The sequence below is a fragment of the Phalacrocorax carbo genome, chromosome 2 (assembly GCF_963921805.1).
Source record: "Phalacrocorax carbo chromosome 2, bPhaCar2.1, whole genome shotgun sequence".
Taxonomy (NCBI): domain Eukaryota; kingdom Metazoa; phylum Chordata; class Aves; order Suliformes; family Phalacrocoracidae; genus Phalacrocorax; species Phalacrocorax carbo.
Genome location: NC_087514.1, coordinates 93,562,851 through 93,568,850, shown reverse-complemented (window position 1 = coordinate 93,568,850; position 6,000 = coordinate 93,562,851). Strand labels below are relative to the sequence as shown.

General features: G+C 42.4%; 1 long non-coding RNA gene across 1 annotated transcript in view; it reads left to right on the top strand.

Annotated features, from left to right (window-relative positions):
- The first annotated feature begins 524 nt into the window (after positions 1-524).
- Positions 525-6,000, top strand: part of LOC135311988 (uncharacterized) — a 42,890-nt gene continuing 37,414 nt past the window's right edge. Inside the window, exons 1-2 of the long non-coding RNA XR_010371580.1 lie at positions 525-646; positions 1,216-1,337. This is a non-coding gene — a long non-coding RNA (uncharacterized LOC135311988). The remainder of the gene's footprint in view (positions 647-1,215; positions 1,338-6,000) is intronic.

The window sequence follows — 6,000 nt, the reverse complement described above, 5'->3', positions numbered from 1 at the left end:
AGGACACTTAACACAATACTGAGTATTTTGGCTTGACTTGGATTGGTGGCTGCATAGTGTTCCAAACTGTACTTAGCTAGTCAGGTTTGGGAGAGTGTTTCATTGCAGAGAAAGGGCTGTGCTACTGTGAGAAACTGTTTTCTATTATCATGTGTTATGAGACAGCCCAGATACCCACAACTCTATATGGAGTGCTAGCATTTGCAGTCTGCTTGGACCAGACACAATAAAGAAACAGTAAAAATAAGAGGGAGAACTGGGGCAGAAGGACAAGGGTAGCAGCGATGAGGGAAATGGCATGGGGTGTGTGGTTATACACCCCTCCAGATATGTATGCCGCATGAGTCATCTCATGCGGTCCTCTTGGCTAATGTCATTGCTCCCACCATGATTCAGGGGTTAGGAATGAGGATGTAAACACAGGCAGCCAGCACAGGCCTCTTGTGGCTGGCAAGTTGTTGTGTTTTCAAATCATCAAAGTAGAAATCTGGGAGGAAAGACCTAGCCCTGCCCTTAGTGCTTTGTCCCAGCTTCTGACTCAAAGAGCGTTAATGAGGACAGGAGCTGGTTGTTCTCAGCAGATCCCACCAAACTGTGAAAGCAGCAGATGAGAAGTAACAGCTGCACTCTACCCAGGGTCCAAAAGGTAATTCCATCACAGCAAGTTTTAGGAAGGCCACACCTTTTTCTTCATTATTCTGAGAATTCTTACAAGTGACATCTCTCACCATATGAAACGTATACTGGTGGATAAAGATGATGATTTAGTTTTCAGGAGTTGTAAATTTCATTTTAATAACAATGATATTTTGTTTATGCGGAACCTTCCATCTCGGGATGCAAGTGATCTTCCTGTGATATAGGCATTGTACTTAAAATACAACCACCATCACACAGATGAGGAAATGACAGCTAGCTCAATGTCACACAAAGTTTCTTTATTCCAGTTGGGAATAAAATATGAATCTTTTTAATCCTTGGTTCCCAAAACAAGATCCTTCCCAACAAGAAATCTTCCCATAAGTGTGATATTAACTAACAACCTTCGTACGCACTCGTAGCTGTGGTGTATATATAGTCTTTTTTTATAGAGGAGTTTGCCTCAACAGATGAAGAAGTATGACTCTGTATCAGAAGCACTTTACTCTGACATTATTTTCATTACTAGTCTGCCTTGTCCCAACCTTTATTTCTATCACATCTTGGATTTTTGAGGTTTTATAGGGAGAAATGCTATCTGCCCTGGGAGGAGAAGAAAAAAATGAAATAAAGTCTGCCCAGTGTACATCATCTGAATTATCCTACTCAGTACTCAATGATGGTCACATTAAAGAAAGGTATGTCTTTTTTTCCTGATACTTTTGTTGTTGTTGTTTTCAATGGCAGTTAAGGCTAAAGCTCTTTATTTTACATCTCTGTGCAGCCACTGAAAGCTGTGCAAAGTGAGTGTATTTAAAAAAAAAACCTGATAAAAATGACCGCACAAGGTATGGAGTGACACATAAAATTTTTTCTTCCCCTAGCTGACTGTGTCTATCAGTGTGGAAGACTGAACACGCTGGCATTCAGCTCTGTCAAAAGCAAAACTCCATGATGTGCTCTGTTTCAGCAAATACTGATCTCCTTTGTTGCAAGGCTTTCTGTATGCATCATCGGTCACTTGACATTCTGCATACCCTAGAAACCTAGAAACAGCAGCATCAATGCTAATGTGTTTATATATTTTAAGGAACTTCATTTACTGTTTGACTTTGGTCACATTACTTTACAAATTAACTTTCAAGTGCCTGACTGAACAAAGAATAACTGGAGACCAGCGAGCCTACCAGAGGCCTTACCATCTTTTTTCCCCTTATTTCCCATTTCAATGGCTCAACTCACGCACAACACTAGGACCTCCATAGTACTCATGACCTCCCCAAGGCTTACTAAAATTATTCATAGTTATGATTCACAGACTGACTGACACCAAGGACTGTGTTCATGATGCATGGGTAGCGCTAAACTGCTTTAGCTGTAGGCTTAATCCAGTAGATGGAGCAGCTGCCTGACACTGTGGAAGTATCTTGTGTCTTTGTCCTGGGTAGAGTGATCTGGTGTCCTGGGGCACCTTGTAGTTATTAACTGAAATATGGTCATTATTATTTGCTAGCATCCACAGGCAGGAGAGGAAAGCTCTTCTCCACTGGATGCTTTGACAAAGTTTTACTACTTCCTGCTTTTGTGTGCTCCTGTTAAAATAGCTCCCAGCTTCGGAGTTTGTCATTAGGCTTTTAGAGCTGGCAAGGCAGGTGGGGATCTCTGCTATAGATGGCGTAAATCTAGTGTGTCATCTGACACTGGCGTGGCTGATGGAAACTGATCTGAGATCCAGCCTGCTGTGGGGCTTAAGAGAAACAGGGGTACCTGCTCATGTTCTGCAATTATTGGTGACTAACTTTATAGTCAAAGGTAGCCTGATGCACCTTGTGGATTTAAGGCACTAGCTGTGATACATGGAGATGCCCCTTCCTTTGCATATAAGCTATTCTTACCATTCCCAAAACGTTGCGCACTGCTATTACGACACTCCCCCTACTTCATTCTGCATCAGTTTTCTGTCTCATCTAGGTTTTGTTAGCCTTCTTAGATGGTGCTCTGTTCCGTTGATTGGGTAAAGCGCTGCTTAATTTATTTACATCTTGACATTGTGACATGTGCTTTAGAGATAATGACAATTTCTGACACACCCTCTGTTCACACAGACCTGTTATAGGCCCTCATCCTAATACTGTTTAAATGTGTACTTCTTCAGGAAACCAAAGAAAATCAGATAATGATGCTGTCTGTATCTTGATTACAAATCTGTGCCTATGAATGTGAAAACTGCAGCTGCCCTGGATATGGGAGCTATTGTGTGTCATGTCAGTGCTACCCGAGGCAGGTGGACCACATCCTCACACAGAGCACAAAGGTGATGCCTTTGTATCCTCACAAGCCGTGCTCATGGAGCCCACCAGAGCTTGTAGGGCAGTTCAGGTGTTACAAAGGCAACATGCTGCCTTTCTCCACAGGGGCAAACTTGGACCACCTGCTAAGGTCTTGCCCACTCATGCTATTTAAAGCTGTTCCACAGACTTGTAGAGTTGTTGCCAGGGAAATAACACTATGAGGAGAGGCAAATTTTCCTTTTTTTATCTTTTCTTTTTTGTGACATTTAATGTTGGTGGAAGATGCTGATGCGGTCTGTTTCTGTCATTTTGGCTTATTTCACCAGCAGAACCAAGGCGAGTTCTATCAGCAGAATCTCTGTTGCTGCATCTGTTCTAGGAGCACTTGCCAATATGGTTATATCTATACCCAGCATAAAGGCCGGCTCTCTCCTCATGGAGACCATGGGCTAGTTTTCAGTTACAAGCGACTGGTGATAAATCTGCTAGCCTGGAAACTTCTGGCAAACTTCTATATCCATTTCTCACTTCTGTTTTCTCACTGTGAGTCAGGCAATAGTGTGGACATGATTGATTCTCTGCCCACAGTGGCCTTGTGGAAATTCAGGCCAACAGTATAAGTCGGAACACTCCTTGCACTGCTTCTGCTCTTGCCAGGCTTGGACTGAGCTTTCCCATGTACCTGGAGGTGATGGCCATTTGTCCTGCACTGAGCAGAGCTCTTCTTCCAGAGTGAATCTGGCCTGTGTTGATTCTTTGGTTGAAGCCTAGATGCCTTTGCCTTAATTTTTTTGTTTCTAAGACATCTTCTTGAGTTGCAGTATTAAATATCTAAACCCCTCAGGGATTCCTTAGCAATAAGTCATACCGGATGCAGTCTGATATGAGAACTGGGAAAGAGATCTTTATTGGCAATACACAGACCATGTTTGAGGCAAGAGGATGGTGTCTGGTAGAGCCTCAGCTGCTATTTTGCATTCCTAAACATCAGGCTAATTTCTTCTGAAAATACATCCTCCTTTCTCACTTTCTGTGCTGTAGCTGTACCTTGTGTTGACTGGCTGTAATGGAGAGTGAGAGGTCTACTTTAAATCCTTATTTTCAAATCCCTTTTTAGCCTTCATATATAGTATTAATAACATCTTAGAAAAAACTGAAGGCTATGTTCAAATCGGGTATCTTGCCTTGGTTATGTAGCTTCCTGTCACTTTGGTAATATTAAGAAAATAATATTTTAATAGTAGATCTAATTTCTTGCCTTTCTAATTAGCTGCCTTCCTTACACTTCACAAAGAAAACTTATCCCTGGTGGATAAATCAGTGGTGTTTCTCTCTGAGGCTCTAAAAGTTATGCTTGGATATTATCTCAGTACAGGTAGTACTAGAAAACAGACTCTGCCTTTTTTTTTTTTTTATCAAGCACTGTCTAAAATGCAGAGTGCAATTAAATCCAGTGGACCAGCGTCTTGACAGTGATAAAACAGGGCTGACTTCCCCCCAGCCAGAGTCTGCCCTGCCTATTCATATCTCTACTCGCTTCTCTTTTCTGACTGGCGAAGGTGCCAGTTAGTTCCAGCTGTGGTTTGATATTATGGAAACTTATCCAGGCAGAACCAAATGGAGACTAAACTACTAACAGGTGATACTAGTCACTTTAATGAGCCAATCAACTCCTGCAAAGATTGCTCCCTCAATCAGATGTGTGTGTCTCTTAATCTTTCTGTGTGGTGTCCCTCTTAATACAGCTTTGACTTCTGCCAAGGTAAGAAACCTGATGTTTTCCCCACAGCCAAGCTGTAAAAGCATCAGCTGTTTGGAGATTTTTCTTGAGGCAATAACAATGGCAAATATCTTTTTTCCCCTTCTCCCTGCTGATGCTTACACCATTAAAACTAGTCTCTGTGAGGCACAGAGCATTTATGCCCAAGATAAACAGCAAAATCCTTCCCAAGTTGATTAGCCCTGACAAGCTCTATCTGATGTTTTATATTGCTGTTTTTCTGACCCTGTGGCAGGGTAAGCAGATACCTAGTGGATGTTCCTAGGAAATGAGCCTGTCAAGCCGCAGAAGAGCTGCTTCAGGAAAGTTTGGGTAGAGCAGATCTGTTCCATTTCCTACCTGGATTGTGCCCTGATGGGGTGACTTGACTTGTGCAAGAGCAGGATGGCTAATTCCTTTGGAATGAGAAACAGGCCTACAGCTTTCCCCCCAGGATGAATGACAGCTGTGTGGTGTATACACAGATGTTTAGGATGAACTGATTTCCAACCTGTTTTCATTATCTCTTTGCAAATCCTGACTTGCATCTGCTTGTGCAGTGAATTGTTTTAATCCACTGGTGAGCAGGCATTTCTGAGGCCCTGGTCCTTGCCAGCTGAGATGACCTTGTTTACCCTGCCATGTCTTATCCTTTCACCTGGGGAGTAAATATCATTTTAATTATGACTTATTTCTTTTTGATTTAATAGAAAAAAAGAAGAATGACTTGAACTTAATATAAAGGGTTTCCAGAGCAGAAACCACAGCCAGTTTCATTTTTGGGTGTGGCTTTTTTTCTTGTGCAGTCCAAGCAGTGACCTCTAGTTCTAGAAACAACAGAGCAAGAGTTTGGTCATGGTAACCAGAAAGGCACATGGAAGTGTGCAGTGGATTAAATTCTGTAATGATTTAATTGTGGTACAGTTCTACTGGCTTTTCTGGAGCTTCCCCACTAGGGCAGAATTTCTGATCACCCAGGACTTCTTCCATTCTCAGCGCGGAGTGGAAATGTTATGCAAAAGTGTAGTGAAAGCTAAGAGTTGGGAAGGACATCTGTCCTGGTTAGGATCCTGTCCATGTGTCTGGAACCTGCCTCGCATCTTGGCCAATCCAGCACACAATCAAAACTGATTCCTGGGGCAATTTGGGACTCAAGAGCACAGCTAATCTATTCCTCTGCCCAAGGCAGGATTGGCCACAATGGTGTTGCTCCTGACAGATGTTTAAAGGAGAATAGAGCTCAGCAAATACTACGCGTTGCTAACATACTACTTCTCTTCTAAAATGCTTTGAGATAAATGCACTCAGCCA